Consider the following 19,487-nt stretch of genomic DNA (forward strand, 5'->3'; position numbering starts at 1 on the left):
TTTTCCACAGGCAATACCACAACTATAACATGGCACAAATATGAAGTTAAATGTATTAGATGACATATTAAAAAATTTATATAAGATCAAAGGGCTTGGATTTTAAGGGTGTAGCATAAGAAAAGCACCAGTTCAGAGATCAGAAGTTAGGAAAAAATTCCATGCTCCCTCCCACAGAAAAACAACTCTGCAACATGAAGAGTCAGGGCATTTTTTCCCTCCACTGTCATGTATTTTTAACTCAGTAAAATAATTCTTCCAGTTCCCCAAGTTACTTGGTATTTACTTTAAACACTAGAAAGAACCACATCAAAAACATGCAGTTCATATTTCACTGTTTATATGGAAAAGGAGGTTGCAGAAGAATAAGCTGTATTTCAATGCTCTCCAAACATTTAACAAGACTGATTAACTAAACTTTCCTTTAACCATGTGACAGTACAGAAGATAGCGTTCACATTATATATGAAAAGTAATTGAATGAATATAAATTTATTTGATAATAAGTTTCAAATCCCATTTTTTCAAATTATCTTTTTTGGTTTAGTATTACATTATTTAAGATTTGCAATAACTGGAATAACATTTAAAAAAAATAAACGAAAGTACTGTAAGAGCAAATGTTTTATAGTATGGACTATTTTAAATACTGCAGTAAAGATATTTTGAGGCATGTAGATTTTCACTGAATAAGTAATCAACTCAGCACGACAGTACTCTCAACCAGCACGATATTTCTAGCTTGAAATAGTTTTAACAAGCGCCAAGCACCTTGATTTAGAAGTATTAAATACTTACGCAAACAAAATAAAGGACCCCCCCCGCCCCCCAAAAAAAGTAAAACAAATAAATCAACCATCTACATATTAAAAATTTCTATAAAAATACCTCTTCAGATGCTGTTCCAGTTCCAAGAATAACACTTTCATGATTATTTGGTCAGGACCTTGTTTCTGGAGAAGTGTCACTTGCATTGATGTATCTACTTAGTGCCTGCTGATTAGTTTCCCCCAGATGGAGGGTCAGAAGAAATACCTCTCGGTCCTTGGTGGTTGTAAGATTAGTATTAGCATTCCACTATTAACCACGGGTCCTCAATTCTGCAGCACTTTAGAGAATCGCAAAGCCTTGCCCGTTAAAGATTATCCACTTGCTTCAATTCAAAGTTTGCTAAGTTAATACTGGTTGGTCATGATCAAGAAAAACAAGAAGGGCGAACAGTGACGACACCACAGAACCTGAGGTCACATGGTGCTCTGTTACATAAAGCATCAAAAGAGATTAAAATCTTCATGATTACGTTTTCAAATCTCAAACAAATGCATCTTCTCTCAGCAGTGCCAAATTCACCAACTCTGAAGCTGATTCAACCTGCTCCCATTTTTTCTGAAGCACATGTTAATCACTACAGGTAGCTAATTCTGCTTAGAGAAAGGCAGCTCAAGTGGCACTGTTTCTCAAATCAAAGTTCAACAACTTAATGGCAATTCTAATTAGACACAAAAGTGACAGTAGCCTGCTTGCCAGAAAATATTTTACGAAGACAAATCCTGTCCCTCACTGCTACTTTAAAAAGAACCAGTGATGAAAGTTGGAGACATGTATCTAGTTAGTCAGATAAAGATAGCAACTCATCATGTATCAAGCCAAGATTCAATCAAATATTGCATATTCTTTCTCACAGAAACACAGATTGCCATAAGGACGTTCTGGTGCATTGTAGTAACTCTCTGGCATGTAACTATGAGCCTATATGCATAGGTACCATTATCCAACATGGCTTCAATGTAAACATTTTCCTTCCTCAACCCTGTTGAATGCTTTCCAGTGGGAAGAAAAGTTGACTACCCACAGTAATTGTAGAGAAGCAATCAAGCAATCAAGACTCATTTCCTTGCTCCACAGGAAGCTGCAGAGTGGGAGATAAGTCCTCACCATGGAAATAGCCACTTACAGCATGCGTGCAGAAGCTCCCACCACACCAGAGAGCATGGGCATTGATTACAATGGTTATACTCTTCCACCAGACCAAGACCACACAAATGCAGAGACAAAACCAGAAATCCAACACAGCAAATGTTACTTGGGCTTACTGCTGACTGCTAAAGTGATGTCAGATGTATCCCCTCAAGTAAATTTGCCTTGTAAGAATGTACTGGAAAGAAACCAAAGGGAAGGGTCAAACAAGTTCTTAGAATTATGGAATGATTTGTATTGCAAGGGACTTTAAAGATCATCTCATTCCTGCCCCCCTGCCATGGACAGGAACACCTTCCACTACACTAGGTTGCTCAGAGCCCCATCCAGCCTGACCCTGAACAGTGCTGGGGATGGGGCATCCACAGCTTCTCTGGGCAACCTGTGCCAGTGTCTCACCATCCTCACAGTAAAGCATTTCTTCCTAATATCTAATCTAAACCTGCCCTCTGTCAGCTGGCTCAGAGCATGGCCATATTATTTACTTGCAATTCTGCTGTACCGTGCCAAGGTGGTGAAGAGGTGATTGATGGCAAGAGAAGTAGGTATTACACAATAAAAAAGAAAGGAATCTGCTTTGCATGAGGAAGGGAGAGTTAAAACCAACTCCACTTACTAGAATCAAGAAGTCTACCATCACACACAGGGAATATTTTCTTTAGGAGGCAGTGAGGAAGCAAAAAAAAAAAAAAAGAAAAAAAAAAGAAAAAAAAATACAGTTTTTTCCCCTGGGAATGAGGGATACAGCAGGATTAGTCCCTATTCCCAAAACTTAGAGGGAATTCAGATAATTTAAATGGGGCTTCAGATATACTAACTGTGAAGGACATCAGAATATTTCTAAATGGTCTTTCCCATAGCCCTGTATGCCTGTTTTACAAGGACAGAGCACAGTGTTCCTTTTAAGGCACACCAAGGAGTTGAAGCTGAGAAGTTACACTTTACAATAAATGTTTCTCTCGTTACATCAAGTCCATCTCTCTCAGCGCAGCATTGGAATTAGTAACACTCAAGGCTGATTTTAGCATTCTCTTCTCACTCCCACTGAAAAAGAAGGGAGGTGGGACCACTCAGATGGTGAAGCAGTTGAATTCCTGATCTTGGTCCTTGGTGAAGATGGATGTTTACTCTGAAAGCAGAGTTTTCAGAGTTTACTCTTGAAAGCTTCAAGGATACTTACATAGTACAACCACATTTAGGAGAGAGGTGAATCAAAGTCAGCAGGTTTAAATGAAAAATGAACAAGGAACAAAGGAAACAATCATACCAATAAACAACTACTGAGAAAGTTAGACCCAATATTATTCAATAACTTCAGTATTCAAGATGAAATATTACTTACAGCATGGAGTCTTGCTTATTTTAAAGAGCTGACGCATCAAACTGACTAGAAGAATGTTCAAAAACAATTCCAGAAAGCTGAACCAAGACAGAAATTTTAATCTGAGAGGCATCCTTATATACCCTTCCAGAGCTGGAGACTCAGTACAATAGTAACTCCTAATGAATCCTACTGGTTACACTGTCTCATATCAGATATGCTACAACCTCCCTCAGATATTCTACACAGCTGAGCTGCAGCAGCCAGGCTCAGCTGAATCTGTGTCCCACGGAACTGCACCAGCACAGCTGATGGCTGCAGATTTTAAGCAGCCATTCTCCTAACACCCTTTAACATCCTTTTTGCCATCTCCGTTGCTGTTAAGATGCATGGCTGGCACCAGGTGGGAGAACAGTCTCTCTCCATACCTACTGGGCATACAGTACACACACTGATCACTGGTAGCTTCCCAGGACACCTGAATACACACTCACATATGTTGGAGTGGGAAAAAGATGAAAGCATAGACGTTAACCTTTCCTGCACACAGTCTTTACTTTTCCTTTCCTGCTTCAACATGCCCTGTGAACAAGAGCTCCATCACACTTGCAGCTGTGTCATGAGATTTAAAAACAGGGTTCAGTAAGTTATGCACATCTGACTGACACATCGCTCAGCTCCAGTGCTGTTCTGACTCAAATCTGGGCTTCCTGTAGACCCAGAAAGATCATTAAATGTTAGATTACATGCAGAGAAAAGCAATTTCTTAAGAGACACAAATCTAAGCACTGAATAAAATTTATGGAAGATTAATAACTGTACTATCAACTCACATCCACGCACATATAAAAAGATACCGCAAATAGTTATCTTTGCAGCATCCTTCTCATGAATTTCTGCTAAAATTCTTGTAATTTGCTCTGCTTATTAGAAGAAGCCACATCAGAGTCAGTTTGAAAGTGAAAAGCAAATATATATACACCCATGCATGTATGATGCAGGGCTGCAGTATATATAGATACATATATATTCTGCAAAGCAACAAGCTGGGCCCACAAAGAAAAGCCATAGGTAGCTCCATCTCTGGTAACACCAATCACCTTTCCTCAGGCTTCAGCCCCAGTTCTGGTGACGATTTTACAGTAAGACAACACTCATAGGCTTCATTTGATGCTACTTCTTTAACTATGTCAAACCAAAAAGGGTTTCTATACCACTGATCTAAAAGCACCTGATTCAAATTAACCACCTCTTTATTTTGGGGGGGGTTGGTTGTGCCCCAGAGAAATCTTATCAATTCCACTTCTCACCTTCACAAAGACAGCCAAGAATATGCTTTGTCAGTTGCCAGACTGAAAACAAATTCAAGTTAAAACACAACTGCTTCAGAGGCAGGTATTCTGATAGCTGCATGATTTTTCTCAAAATCATTTCCCATAAATTTGACCAACTTGGTTACAGTACATTCAAGTAATTAACAGCATTACTCACTTACGAGTAAGTCAACAACTTACAGGTAACTGAAACCACAAAGAAATTGTAAACCAACTGGATTAACAAAGAGATTGAACTTTTTTACTGCTTTCAAAAATAGCCTCTAGCTGCAACTGAAAAATGCCTGAAGTACAAGGATCTTCGTTCTTCTCCTGTCACATTCAAGAATTCAGCATCAAGCTATGCTTTCCTTCCTTTGTCCTGAACCATCCTGGCTCTTATATAAAGTGACAGATTGCGCACAGATGAATTATCACTCTGGGTACACTAGAATGTCAGATACAGGCAAATTTTAACATTTAATGAAACAAAAAACAAGATTTCATGCATGATAGCATCAGGGTAGTTAGGTTCTCCCCCACCCATAGCTCTTATGATCAAAGGGGAGGAGGGAGCCTATTTCAAGATTCTTAATTTGTGGTACTCCTCAGTTTTGCTTTTAAAAAAAAATTTAAAAATACATCAAGCCCAAGTTTAAATCTAACCTGTAAGTGAATGAATCTGGCATTCATCCAGCAGAATTTACTGTTAACGTCAGTCTGAATGAAGTGTAGCACTTCAGCCCAAATTCCTCAGTATGTCACCCATCACTGAGTGAGCTGCTATACCTTCATGGAGTAAACATTTAGTAGGTCCATTTCCCACATTCTGTAGAGGACTTCAGACACAATTTGAATAATGCAGACTTCACAGTAAGACAAAGCAGAAAACAAAGCCACCCTTTAGACTACAAACATAAAGCACCCTACAATAGCAATCATCAATTTTGATGTGATGCAACAAAGTAAGAATAAATTTGAAATTCAGATGTGCCTATGAGTGCATGATAAAGCACAAAATATACCAGACAGTCAAGCTCTTCTGGAAAATTTAAAGTTACAAACATGCAATCCTTAAGATATTTAAGGGTTAAAAAATTACTAAAATAGTTATTCAAAATTCACAAAAGTCACCAGGACTCAGGATTTCCAAAGTTTGTTTTGTGATTACAGCACAGTCTCCAAGACTACAAATACAGCAAAGAAACCTTTATATGAAGTTACAGTGCCTACTGTTACAGGAGATGCCCCATACACCGTTTGCACCCTAACCTATAGGATTTTTAGTGCCCTGTTACCTTGCATCCTCCTATTTTAAAATCAGTCTTTCATGGAGTGGCTTGGCACAGGGTTTTGCAATGCTGCTAGTCAGAGACAGCAGCACCCAAAAACTAAAACTGACTTCAGAAAATATTAGAACCTGTCAGTAAAGCAATGCATGCCGGATTATCAAAGGAAATAGTTTTGACAACAAGAAAAGGTAAAAAGCAAAAAAAAAAAAAAAAGAAAAAAACCACACAAAAAAACCAAAACAACCAAACTGTAAAAAGACATCTGCACTGCAGTGAAAACCAAAGCACTGAAGTGAGAGACAAGAACATGGACAACAAATTGGGAAGGATCTCATTCCCAAATGCTCACAGCAAAAATCCCTGCTGTACTTTTGCTATGTTCACATTCTGAATGGATATAATGAAGTGAGGTTAGAGAAGATAGATTTCAGCCCACCATTAGCAATCAAAACAAAGTCTATTAACACCCTAGTTGAACATCTGAAGAATTTTCTTATATATCCCTCATAGACATCACCAAGCAGTACCAAAGGTACAGGGAGATAAGTTACATGGAGATAAGCGCTACAATCACACATGTTTAGCCTCTTAGTTTACACTCAATTTTTATTTTCCTCTTGGTACCCCTACATATACTGCTGAAAAGCAAACCCTCCCTGTGTGAAAGATCAAGAAACACATATAGGGAAGATCTCACTGGATCTGAAACTTCCATTTAGCCTGGGAGCCACCTCCAGGCATGGCCAGAGGCAGATGTTTAGGTGAGAACCCAAAAAGGCAGACAGGTACTGACAGAACTTTGCTACAGTATCCTCCAACCTTTCAGCAACCAGCAGCTTGAGGAGTTCCTGCAGCAGAAATAACTTAGTGTTTAATGACACAATTTAATTTTCTTCCAACAACTGGTATGTTTGTTTTCCTTTAAAGAAATTAGTTACATCACAGAGTTCTGAAGATTTTGTAAAATTCTGATTGGTTAATTCTGAGTTAATTACCCAGGGAAGAGACATTTTTTAAAACTATCAAATATGAAGCATCAATCACCCTGGCTTCTAAGGAGATATGGTTTCGAATCTCAAGAGCAGTCCTGATTTAAGAACACACATTAGAAACACCTGGAAGCCAGCAAAAGCATGAAGGAGCAGCTACAGGAGTCAGTCTTCTCCGAGAACCTCAGTGAGCCATCTGCAAGTGAGGGCTTTACATTCCACTAACTGAAAGTCACTGAACTTCTGTCATTTGATGATACACAAGAGCAAGTGTCATCAAAGCATATTCAAACTGTGGAACTCTGTTAGCACTGATACTGAACACATACTGCCAATTAGAATAGTTACTGGTTACTGCTTTTTGTACTGAGTAAAATCAGATTAAGCCTGCAGGGAACAAGCCCAGTATCTCTTCCACTTCTACAAGTAAGACATCTATCTACCCTCACTTTGCTTTGTTTTCTTAGTCTAAAGTGAATGCTCCTTTCCTTTGCTGCAGCATCTGTAAAACACAAACCAGCAGAATCTCTGATTAACAAGAAGCTGATGAACACGAACTGGCACAGCACAGTAACAGCAGCTCAGCATTTTCTGCTGCAAGGGATTGTCAATTTATTTTGCATGTTACATAAAGTGAATACAAAATTAAAAATGAAGGATTTGCAGACATTCAGCTAGACTAGGGGGAAAGGAACCCTGCCCCCCAAAACATGTTTGGTGGTGTTGGCATTTAATTTAAGCATACAAGAGAAAACATGTGAATACTATGAAGTTGTGGTTGCCAGTCATATAATCCATGAAATGGAGCCTCACAGTTTCAAGAGGCAAATGCACCATGAAGAAAGACTGAGAGCTTCCCATTGTTAAGGGCCATCCAAAACCTTCACAGGAAAATTGCAGAATAAATCTGAACAAACTGAGACTCATTACTAGGTGTGAGCTAACAGGAACCAGTTACAGCTTTGCTTATGATATTCTTCCTCAGCAGTACTGGAACTCTATCAAACTAAATTACAGCAGACATTCCTTGTGCATTTAGTGACATCCACATTAAAGGAGTAAATTAAAGATCTAGAATAATGTAGCTCTAACCATTATCAAGATAGGAAAATCTGGGGAAAGGCAGCTGTAGAGTTAAATTCTTCCTTTCTTTCATATTCCAGAGAGCAGCCTGTACTCAAGCAGCAATTCAGGCCCTGTAAGCTTTGGGAGCCATAGGGCTACCGTCTTATTTTTAACAAGTCAGCCTGTTTAAAAGAGAAGGCAAGTAGAACATCACCTCTGAGACTCTACAAAAGCACCAAATTATACAGGAGTAACCAACCCCTTTTTGATATTGTGAGCACAGCAGTGATAACATGACCCTCGCTGCTCTGAGCAAGCTGCAGATACCAGACAGACTGGGTTTCTCTCTGCCATGCCAAGTATTTTCCCAGGGAAGGAACAACACTTTGCTATCCTGCCTCTCTTCTTCAATTAGGCCAGAAATTTTGCAAGGCAAGATCTAGCTAAAAAGAGATTCTCTGAAGTTTAAACCAGAATAAAGCCCTCCATTAATGCATCACTTCCCAAGAGAAGGCCACTCTAGGATCATACTACTTCTCAAGAGGCCACTCCACCAGGCCCAAGCATTTGGCTCCTGGACTACCCCAGGACCTCTCCTGAGCAACACAAGGTGAGTGCCATGCATGCAGAGAAAGAAGGGTGTAACTTGCTGCTGAAACTGAAACTTGAGTCTGACAAGTGTGTTCTGTGTGTTACCTGTTCTTGTACAAATGACTTCCATGGTGCTGTGAAACCTACTGAAGTGCTTAAAGAGGTTTGACAGGATAACAGCATCAACAAACACCACAGCTGGCAAACTAAATACCTTGCCATTTTGAGGCACTGATACCAGACAGGTCTTTTCCAGTAATGAATCCCATCAGTGGATCCCATCCCACTAGGAATGATTAAGCTACATTAATATTGTCAGTGTCAACAACACCCTAACATTATGCAATAGCTCCTTTAGCAGGCATTGGAAGACAGCACCAGTCCTATACTTCATTATTTCTACTGTGAACATTTAACTCTTATCCTGTATCTATTCTGGTATACTTCTAAATTGATTGCCTTTGCCAGTATTTATTTCAGAAAAGACTGAAAGTCACCACCTTCAATTTTCTTATCTTGCTATACAACAACAGTCAGCAATTCTGAAATTAGCTAATGACAAAGCATTTTATTCAGAGACCTTCTGACTATATTTTCATTTCTTCCCTTATCAGTCAGAAGCACAGAATGTGACAACATTGCAAATGTGCTGAAATGCCCCACAAGGCAGAAACTGGGACTTCAGTTCCATAGCCAGTAATTATCAGTGATTTTCTTCAATTTAATTGCTCTAATCAGGTGAGCAAAAAGCTATGAAGGTTATTTGGGAAACCAGAATAAGCATTTGGAAGAGTCACTGCATCTCAGAGGAAGAGAGATTATTTTTATATACCCTATAATTGAGACTGAGAAATGTATTTATAACGAAATTAAATATTAAATAACAGAACCACAGGAAAACCATCAAACTACAGATTTGGAAACTAGAGAAACATGTCAGCAAACCAAAGAAAGATGTAACAGTAAGAAACAAAGAATAGAAATAAAAAGGCAAGTGGAAGCAGGGAAGGAAGAGTGGGAAGAAGCAGTCAGGGCAAGCCAAACAGTTAGGAGAGCAAAGCATTAAAGAGAGAAGGGTCAGGAATTGCATGAGGGAATGAAGAGGATAAAGGAATTATTGGCTAAAAATACCCAAGAGAAAGGTAACAGCAGATGTTATTTTTTTGGTACATTTAATACAACATCTGGAAAACAGAAAGAGCATTTCTGCAAATGCCATCTTTTCCAAGGGAAAACAAAAAAATATAGGAAGGGAAGAATTAAACTAAATCTGCAGCAAGCAGCTGTCAAAGCCCTGCAGTCTCTCTTGGCAGACCAGCACTTCCACTGATAACCCAATGCCATGGGATCACTGTCTTATGATGACAACTTTTAAAAAAGAGGAGGAAAAAGGGAAAAAACATTAGCATTTTCAGACTCTGAATCTCCATTTTCCACATACATGAGCAAAATCATCCAGCCTGTGACAACTCTCTCCTTAGTTCATGCTCCAAATACAGTACTAGAGAAACGCTTTAACCTGAAGTACCAGAAGTAAAGTGGTTACATTAGCCAAGACCTTCACACTCATCTCACCCCTTTGGAGAGGCCTAAGATGACAAGGCTAGAGTAGAACAACACATCCAGCCCCGAACTGTGCTGTCCTGCCTTTTGCAGCCAGGTACCAAAGAGCCTCCAGCACACATGGTGTCCTGCCAGGTGCACTGCAGCTCAGCCATGCCCCAGCAGCCCCACGTGCAGCCAGCACAACAGCTACCCTTCAATGCAGGTTGGTTAAACACTATTCAAAGTAAAAACCCAGCCTACATCCATCTTTCCACAATCATAACTCATTTGGTCACCGCATGCATGAGGACTTTTTAGGAGAGCAGCATGCCCATGTCAGCTCCAAACAATATGCTGCTATTTTCACTCCTCTTTGGAGCATAAGCCTTTTAAGTGGGAAGGACAGACAGATGGATGGATGCAACAGCAGTTTATTGACCTACATGCATTTCAGCTGCAGTTAACAATGGCTAACGCTTCATATTGTTTGCTGAAAAATGCACCAGAAGTGGCAAGGATGATGGGTTCTAAATGTATTCCAAAAACTCTCTGTACTTCTGGCTTCTGAATATTGATTTATCCAGTTAAAAGAAGCAAGAGTTCTTGTTTCTAAGGCACTTGGGGAGAGGCAAAAAAACCCCATTTAAAGTTTGTTATTTTCCCCTTTGGTGAACAGTTCAATATCCCATTAAACATTTTCAGTGATCCCTATTAGTACATACATCCTGACCCAAGTCCAAAGATGTAAGTAACCTGCTCAGCACTCATGGCAACAGGCCTTCCATTGACAAAGGCTAAACTTTATGTGTTTTAACAAAAGGCAAAAACACAGCTAACAAGACAAGTTGAATAACATTCTTTTACTTTCACTCAGTGACACATATTCCACTATTGTATTTCACAATGGGCTCCAACTAAACTGCCAGGAAAGGTTCACCTACTTCAGCCTGCCCACATATCCTTGCCCTCTCCTTTTCATTGGATCTGAAGGAAAACCAAAATTACCACCTGCTACTCCATGTGAGCAACATACAAGTGAAGGCAGAAATGACTAGGAGAGTGGGAATGAGTGGCAGAGTGGGAAGAGTGAGACTTTATAAATATTTTTCTTTCTAGGCTGCTTTCCCCCTCCTTACACACACATCAACTCCATTATGAGCATAAGGTCCTCCAGAAAACACCAGGCAGGATATGCTACCACCAAAAAGGAAATATGAAATTTTGTTATTTTCTATCTGGATATTTTATTGTTGTTAAAGGAGGGGGAGGAATAAGAAAGAGCAGATAAGGCAATAAATATTCCTGGCTAACTATCTTTTCTAAACATGCACATCACGGCAGTAGCATTTCCCTTTCCCAGTCAACAGCAGTGTGGCATGTCTGATTCAAGATTAGTTGCACACTGCCAAGAAAAGGGCATGCACAGTAAATACAGATACAAACAGACTGGTATTTACCTGTGTCAGAAGTTTATCAGAACAGTTGAAGAACCACATTCCAAAGAAGATAAGCAGGCAGGCAGAAATGACAACAAAAAAGAGAAAAAAAAATCTCAATTATAATCAAAGTCACCATAATAAGAGACACACAACAAAGTACAATTAACACTAAACCTGTAACTTCAGGGTTATTCAAGAAGAGACTGAATTACTTGTGCCTAGAAGGAGAGAAGTATTGATATAGATATAGCATTATCCAATTATTTTATTCAAAAGTATTATTAGAGTCATGGATTTGTCACATGTGACAGTGTGTGGTCCATTCAAAGGTGCCCTGCAAGGCAAGTACATGGTTAAAAAAAGGTCTGCTTGTAAGCTTAAGTGAAAATAATTCCCATATTGGACATCAAGCGGTGTTTCTGAAAGCTCACTTTAGCATAGACAAGGTTAGATATCCAGAGTATAGCACCCAAGGTCACTGCCTCTTCTCCACTAATCACAGGAACCGCAGAATGAATATCCTGAACTAAGGTTAGCCTTTATGAATATCCTTCCCTCCTATCAAGCAGATTTTTCAGTGGCCAGCATAAGCCAAAAGGAAAGCTCATAAAAAAAGTACACAGACACAAAGCCCCCAAAATCATAAAAGAATTCTAGTAGTTAAAATCTACTTAGGCACAGCAACTACTGGTACTATGACTTTGCAAGGTTACTCAAACTGAGATCCTTACTGGAAAGGATTTTAGTAGAATCTTTTCTGCTCCTGTGCTTTATGCTGGCTTCTGAGCCCATCCATTTCTCTGTTCCCACCTCTCCTGTATTCTTTTCTCTATCCTTTCTGGTACTTTTCTCTTTGGTTTAGCAAACTGGCACATAGCAAACCTCCCAGGTGCCTCCTTTCCCCTATACCCAGAAGACATAGTTGGCAATGAGGTTCCAAGCATGAGGGAAGTGTAAGAAGATGGGTAGAGGGTGAAGACAATGGATATCAAGCATACATAATTAATCTGAGCTGCAGATGTTTCCGTAGAGAATGCAGAAAGAGTCTTGTAGCACAACATACTGTAAGGAAAGCTGAGATCCACAGCACACAGAAAAGGTCAATCTGGCATGTTAAAGAAAGCCAGAGGTAACAAGCAAAAAAAAAAACCAACCCAAAATTAAAACAATTATATATTATCCTAAGCTGCACGGACTAACCTTACAGATATTTTTACATTTGTTTCAACTACTCAAAAAGAGTGCTCAATATCTAGCAACCCTCACTGAAGATGAAAAAAGAATATGATTTTTTAAGATCTGAACCTTTGCCCAATTACACAGGAAAAGGTACCTAAAGAAACTGGAGCACTTTAATCTTATTGCTGTTCTAGCATTTGTCCCAATTATTTTCTTGCCAACCTGAATTAAGAGAAAATTAGATAGTTTGCAGTCTCAAACTGCTGCTCATGTATAAAAGAAAGTTTTTATCAGGATTAAAAGATATTCCAGATTTTTTTTTTAAAGCAAATCATGCTGATTTGAGAGTTAGGTGCCTGCTTTTTTCTTTAAAGCCCCTATTGTATCACAATTCAACTCCCTATAAAACACAAATTTCCATACAACAAGCATAGAATACAAATTATTCATTTTTGCAACAAAAGCTCCTCTCTGTTCTATTTTACTTTTGCACCAACTTAGAGCAAGATGAAGCTGCCACTCTTATCAGCACTACAAGCAGGCACCTAAAATAGAAATGCAGCTTTAAAAAAAATAGTAAAAGACAAACATAGAAACAAACAAAAAACAAAAAAAAACCCCAAATCAAACAAAATCCCCAAAACCAAGAAGCCATCCTCTGACCATGTGCATAATGCTTGGAGAAAAGCAAAGAGGTCACATAGATTTTTAAACTTCCCATACAGCACACTGTGCACAAAAAGAGGAATTAAAAGTGCATAATGCTTGCTTGCATAACCAGAAATTCCCCAGTTTCTGTGCAGGAAGGCTCAATGTTATCACCACCAGCCCTGCCCCCAGAGGGCTTCTTATATGTGGAATTATCTGTTACAGTCACACTAAGACAGAAAAGCTGCCCTTGTTTATGGCTGAGAACTCAAACAAGAAAGATATAAAGTGCAAATACAGGTACAGACCATTCACTATTTTTCTCCCAAGCTTCATACAATTTGGGAGTTATTCAACCAGTGCAAGAATTAAGGATGCCTTGAGAATACCATACCTGAGCAAACTTTATTCTAATACAGCACACAGCTGACACTGCAAAGCTGAACACCACCCAGCCCTGGCAGCTTTGCAGCTTTTTCTGCCTTTCCTTCCTTCACTGCTTCCCTCCTTTTGGGCTCCATGGGCTTGGAGAGGTAGATGCTCCTCTGATCAGACACACAGCTAGCTTGCAGAGGTCAGGCAAGCCCCTAGTGAAAATTTCACCCCAGAAGTCTAGCTCTAAACGTCTTTTAAGTTAAAAGCTGAACAGAGATGACATTTATATAGGAAATACCACACCACGACTCTGCAGAATCAACCTATAAAATGTGGAATAGTCACCATGATGCATAAATGCAAAAGGCAACCTTAATGCTATTAACTACTGCCATCGACCCCGTCCTCCCAAGAAACCCATCTCCAAGGTCAGTGGAAAGCTCTGCCTAACTCTCTGAGTGGATTTCATAGCTGCCATGTGCAATCAGAATCTGCACTCTTGTGCGGCATCGCTGTCCGCTGTCCTGACCCACTGCCCGCTAACCCCAACTACTGTTAGCTCGGCCAGATGTGGATTCCCACCACTCATTTCCGACAGGCAGACACGAGGGGTTTCCCCTGGGTACGTTAACTGGCCGAAACGCGGAGGAGCAGCGGCTGATCCCCGCAGCGGCTGATGCCCGCAGCGGCTGATCCCCGCAGCGGCTGATGCCCGCAGCTGCCGCGCCGCTGCGCTCGGTTATTTAAGGACACGGCGCCGCGCACGGACGCAGCGACAGGAGGCGGCCGTGGCTCAGCCGCGCCACCTGCCGGCCGAGCCCGCTGCGAGCGGCACACGCCACTGCACCCGCGCTGCCGCCGCTCGCTCCGCCGCGCCCCGGGAGAGCGGCCGCCCCTCGCCCACTCCCGCACAGGGCCAGGGCCAGGGCCGGGGCCGGGGCCGGGGCGGGAAACATCCCATCCCTCCTGGAGACGCCGAGGCGCGGCACAGCCCGCACGGCCGCCGGGAAGGCGGCACCGCTCCGCCGCGGCCGCCAGGGAGCGCTGCGGGCCCGGGCGCCGCAGGGCCGCTGCCCAGGGCTCCTCCCCGTGAGGGCGCCGAGCCGGCTCGGCCGCACCGCGCACCTGCTGCGGATAAATAACTGCACACACCAACCCCGAGACACACACAGCGCGGCACGCAGCGCTCCGAGCTCCCCCTCCTGCCTCCCGACAGAAAACGGCTTTATCTCCCTGCAAACAGCCCGAGAACCGAGGCACAGCGATGCAGCTATCCAGCCTTCACCCGCACGATAACGGCTAAGCGCACAGGCTCAGGAATATCTCGGGTTTACACAGAGGCTGGCGATATAAATAAGAGCATCAGAGCCGAGAAAACCTGACCGACAGCAAAAGACGGTTTTGTGGGTGACGTGGTGGAAGGCGGTTTTGTGGTGGAGCACAGCTGGATATGGGAAACCAGGACTTGCTGGGCACATCTGTCCCCAGCTACCCTAGAGCTGGGCCACACACCTCCCACTGGCTTATACATCCCCACCTAGCAGCCTTCTTTTACTCACTGCATAAACAGTGTGCCAAGGGGAAGCTCACAGGGACGAAGCCCTACCCAAATCCTGAGAAAGGGAGCCTTTACCCTGGGATATGTCACCAGCAACTCATTTCACTGACTGCCCTGAGAAAGCAGGTGCCTCCAGGATGCTGTACCAACCCCACTACCAGCCTCTTCCCCAGGGCACCCATCAGTCACTCACTACATTTGCAGGTCTAAAAATCAGCTTGAGGCCAAAGCCTCTGCTGGTTTTCCACTCTAAGCAAATATTTAAGGCAGTGTGCATGCAGAAGAAGCCCAGATAAATCTCCCTGGTGCTCCACATACAGGAAGCCAGCACAGCTTTGATTGCTGGAGCCTGCTTGTGAATGGAGGCAGAAGGAGACAGATCTGAACCAGACTGAGCACACCATGTTTTTGTTGGGAGAGTAACCTGCAGAATGCCACAGCAGACAGACTGCAGTACACCACGCTTGCCAACTCGAGTCAAGCTAAAGCAACTCGCTCCCTCCCCTCATTCCTCTCATCAGCAAGAAAAGCCACAAGCAAGGGTAACAAGATAGGGGTGTCACACCAGAAAATCCACACTTAATGAGGAAGGGGGAAAAAAAAAATCAATTCAGTTGATAGAGGCACAATGTTATGAGACTTTTTTCCCTTTCCAAACACTGAATTATCAATATATTTAAAACACCTTCTCTTTTCCCCCACTGTAAAGCCATTGTCACTTCTCAGACTGAAGCAATCCTTATACATCAACTGGATTATCAGATTCCCTCTGGTGTTTTCCTGAAAACTCTCCTAAATTTACTCCCTCCTATTGCTAGGTCATTAGCCAGTCCACAACAAATGCATGCCCACAGCACTGCAACTTTATAGAGAAAAGACTTATCGTCTGGGCCAGCTTCACAGCATATGACAGTAAATAAAAAAAACCCGAAGAGTTGCTTTAGCTGAAACTGCCAAAGGGTCATTGCACTGTCACCTCCAACCCAGTCCAACTTTGCTAGCTGGTGGTTACCTGTGAGCAAATACTAAATCAGTGAGATGCTGTGCACTCAAATCCTGCCACTGTTCCCAGGGATACCACAAGAAACAAGCCCTTGCTGAACTTGTCTTAAGAAAATACACACAAGTGTGTGTATGTACACAGGGCACACAAGTGAGGTTTTATGTCAGAGCACAGAGATTTTAGAGTATTAATTTTCAAGGCTTTTTACTGCTACAATATACTTTTAAAAATCAGGTTTTATGAGTTTTTTAGTATTTACAAAAAATGTGAAGCTTAAATAGAGTGTATTCCACTGTACAACCATTTTCAGTGCTGGTGAACATGCTGCTCAGTGTTTTTCCTTTTTATGTACACACAAACACTTGAAGGTACTGTTTTTTGGGGTTTTGCCTTCCTTGTTTTTTTTCTGTTTGTTTGTTTTAACAGCACATCAGCCAACATGGCAAAGACTTGTTCTTCAACTGCCAAAAGCATCACTAGTATAAAAGTGATGTCAGCACTGTTTTGTTAGTAACGCTGGCCTTTCCTCTGAAAAGGCAGAACATACACATTGCCAGGTGAACCATTAATGGAAACTATTGTTAGTTTTCTTAGCCCAGCAGTGTGAAAGCTTGTAAGACAAAACAGTATCATCAAAAAAAGATCTGGATTCACCTCAATCAATCACTCCAACTTACTTATGAAGATCCATATGTTCAGAAACTCAAGTGACGGAAGAAACAGCAAAGGTAATCACAAAAAAAATGGATTAAGCCTTGACTTTTTTTGCACTCCTACACCTCACCTTCCCTCTCACTGACTTACCTACAGATGCACTGAAACATAGTATTTTGCAGAAAAAGATGTGCCTGCAAGATTGTGAACTCAATGAAAAACAGGTACTTTACGCAACCTACTCTTCCAAATTCAGTATTGAATCAACTGTTGTAACAGGATTTGACACAAGAGTCTGAATCTTTTGTTACTGTGCCAACCTGGAGTTTTGTCTACTATGGTAGTTTCAATACTGCATGTAGACTCCACAAGTTATCTGATCAAACCCATATAGATACTTCTAATTATCAAAGCAATGTTTTATTCAATTATTTCACTGAATCATCTTAATTTTCCTGAAATAGTCCCGTTGTTTCTACTGTCTAATCCACACAAAAGTGAAGCAGGCAGTGAGTTTTCTTCACAAGAAAAATCTCTGAAAATAGACCTTTGCCAGGGAAGAATACTGATGGACAAGTATTCTTAATTGACCAAACGTCTCTTGCTGTAAGTTTTACACATTAGAGAATTTAAAGTTTCTGCCTTCCAGATATGGCAACAAATAATAACACGGCAGGTCCAATAAAAAGAAAAAGGGAATAAAAAAAAGTAGGTAAAATGTAAGACTTCAAAACCACTTAGTTAAGTATAATACAGGTGTTGCCAACCACAAAATAACAGAAAAAAGTTAAGACTGGAAGGGTCCTTTGGTTTCCATCTAGTCCAACCTCCTTCTCAAATGAAGGTGAGCTTCAAAATTACGTGAGGCTGCCTTCTGAAGCAATAGTAGAAGAATAGAGAGAGCTCAAAGCTCACGAGCACTACTACCCTCACAGACCACCACAAGTTGCAAAGTGCCATCGAAAAGACTCAGTTTTAGGAATACTGAAGAGCAATGAACAAAAATGGTGCAAACTTCTTTTGGATCTTGCAATTCAGACCAGCAAAAGCCACGCATTTGTGATCCCCCACCCTCAACTAAAACAGCACCAGTTATCTCCTGGAACAGCAGAAAGGAAAAGAACAAAGCATCCAAAGAACCAGCGATCAGTTCCTAAAATATTACAGCTCTAGGATAAGAGAACCAGGAAAAACTGTATAGCTCATCAAAAGTGCAATTGTGAAAGTACAGCAGGCAACTCATCAGAACATACCTTATATTAAGCTATGTTTGAAAAATTACTTCAGCTGTTTGGTTTCTGCACTCCTGGTTGGAGACCAAACCAGAATCTAAGCTCCATGCAAGCAGTAGCCTTTAGTATGCCATACTCATTATTCTTGTGACAATTTAGGTAAGACCACACTAGCCTGAAAAAGCGTAACTCTCCTCCCTCATGGATGTTTTTAAGGAGGAAAGTCCCATTCCCTCAGATTTCCACTGGCAAGAGTAGTCACAGCAGCAGCTGAAGACAGCAAGAAATTCAGTACATGAAACCTTTTCAAAAATGCCCAAATTTCACTTGAACTAAGGCAGGAGGGGAATCAAAGAGAGAAATCACAGTGAAAAGACCGCCAAATATGTCAGTCACACAGAAGGCAACAGTACTGTCCCAGATGAAACCCCACTCTCTAGCCCTGCAAATATAAATAGGACTAGGTTCTAGCTCCAAAGCATCCCGAAATCTCAAGAACTCAACACAGTAACTGTATCACTAGATTGTGCTAATTAGATCAAATTACATATTTAAAAACAACAGTCACAAACAATTAGGTTGTAATTAGGTATGATATCATGATCTGGGATGCAGACAGTATTACAAGAAGGCCATATCCAAACTGGCAAGAGAGATGCTATCTAAAAAAGAACCCCAAGAGACTGATCCAAAACATTCATGCCAAGCAGAATCCATTTTAAAAATACCACATCTGTAATACATAGTATCACCAAAAACAATATAAAAGGCAGGCAAAAATTAAAATGCTTTGGTCTTAAATTAATATGCCTATGAATCTTAACAAGTTTTATATGCTTTGGTGCTGTTCTGTAATACTCAAATGACCACTTCCACAAAGCTCATCACTGGTGTATCTCAGGACTGCCTTCTAATTTATCATGCTGAACCAGTGTTTCAGTCCAAGTGTTTAGATAAATGCTGCCTGAATTAAACCACTATTAGCAGTTTGTTGAAGTGTAAAGATACATATTTAATTAGTAACTCAGTGGGTACTGCTCTGCACAGTCACAACTCCAAAGCAAAATAAAGCAAAAAAGGAGAACAGAAACATCAGAGATGTAGAAATCAACATTACCTACTTCTATAAGAGACAGGAAAACAAACCCAAGTAGGTTACATGAAGACTGTAGGTGAACCGGAGACTTATCTTAACCTTACATCATACCATTTAACATTATTCTCAAAATGTCTGTGTTATGCAACTACAATTTTAAGTGTCTTTGAAGTCTATTAAGAGCCAGTTACTTTTTTGTCTGCACTGACT

The 19,487-nt window shown here is 41.0% G+C and overlaps 1 protein-coding gene across 2 annotated transcripts in view; it reads right to left on the minus strand.

Moving 5' to 3' along the window:
• The window catches only part of TSC22D1 (TSC22 domain family member 1), a 94,229-nt gene that overhangs the window by 14,754 nt on the left and 59,988 nt on the right, over positions 1-19,487 (minus strand). The gene's annotated exons all lie outside the window — the stretch shown is intronic.

This window comes from Lichenostomus cassidix, chromosome 1 (genome assembly GCF_008360975.1).
Source record: "Lichenostomus cassidix isolate B80296 chromosome 1, HeHo_3.0, whole genome shotgun sequence".
Classification (NCBI taxonomy): Eukaryota; Metazoa; Chordata; class Aves; order Passeriformes; family Meliphagidae; genus Lichenostomus; species Lichenostomus cassidix.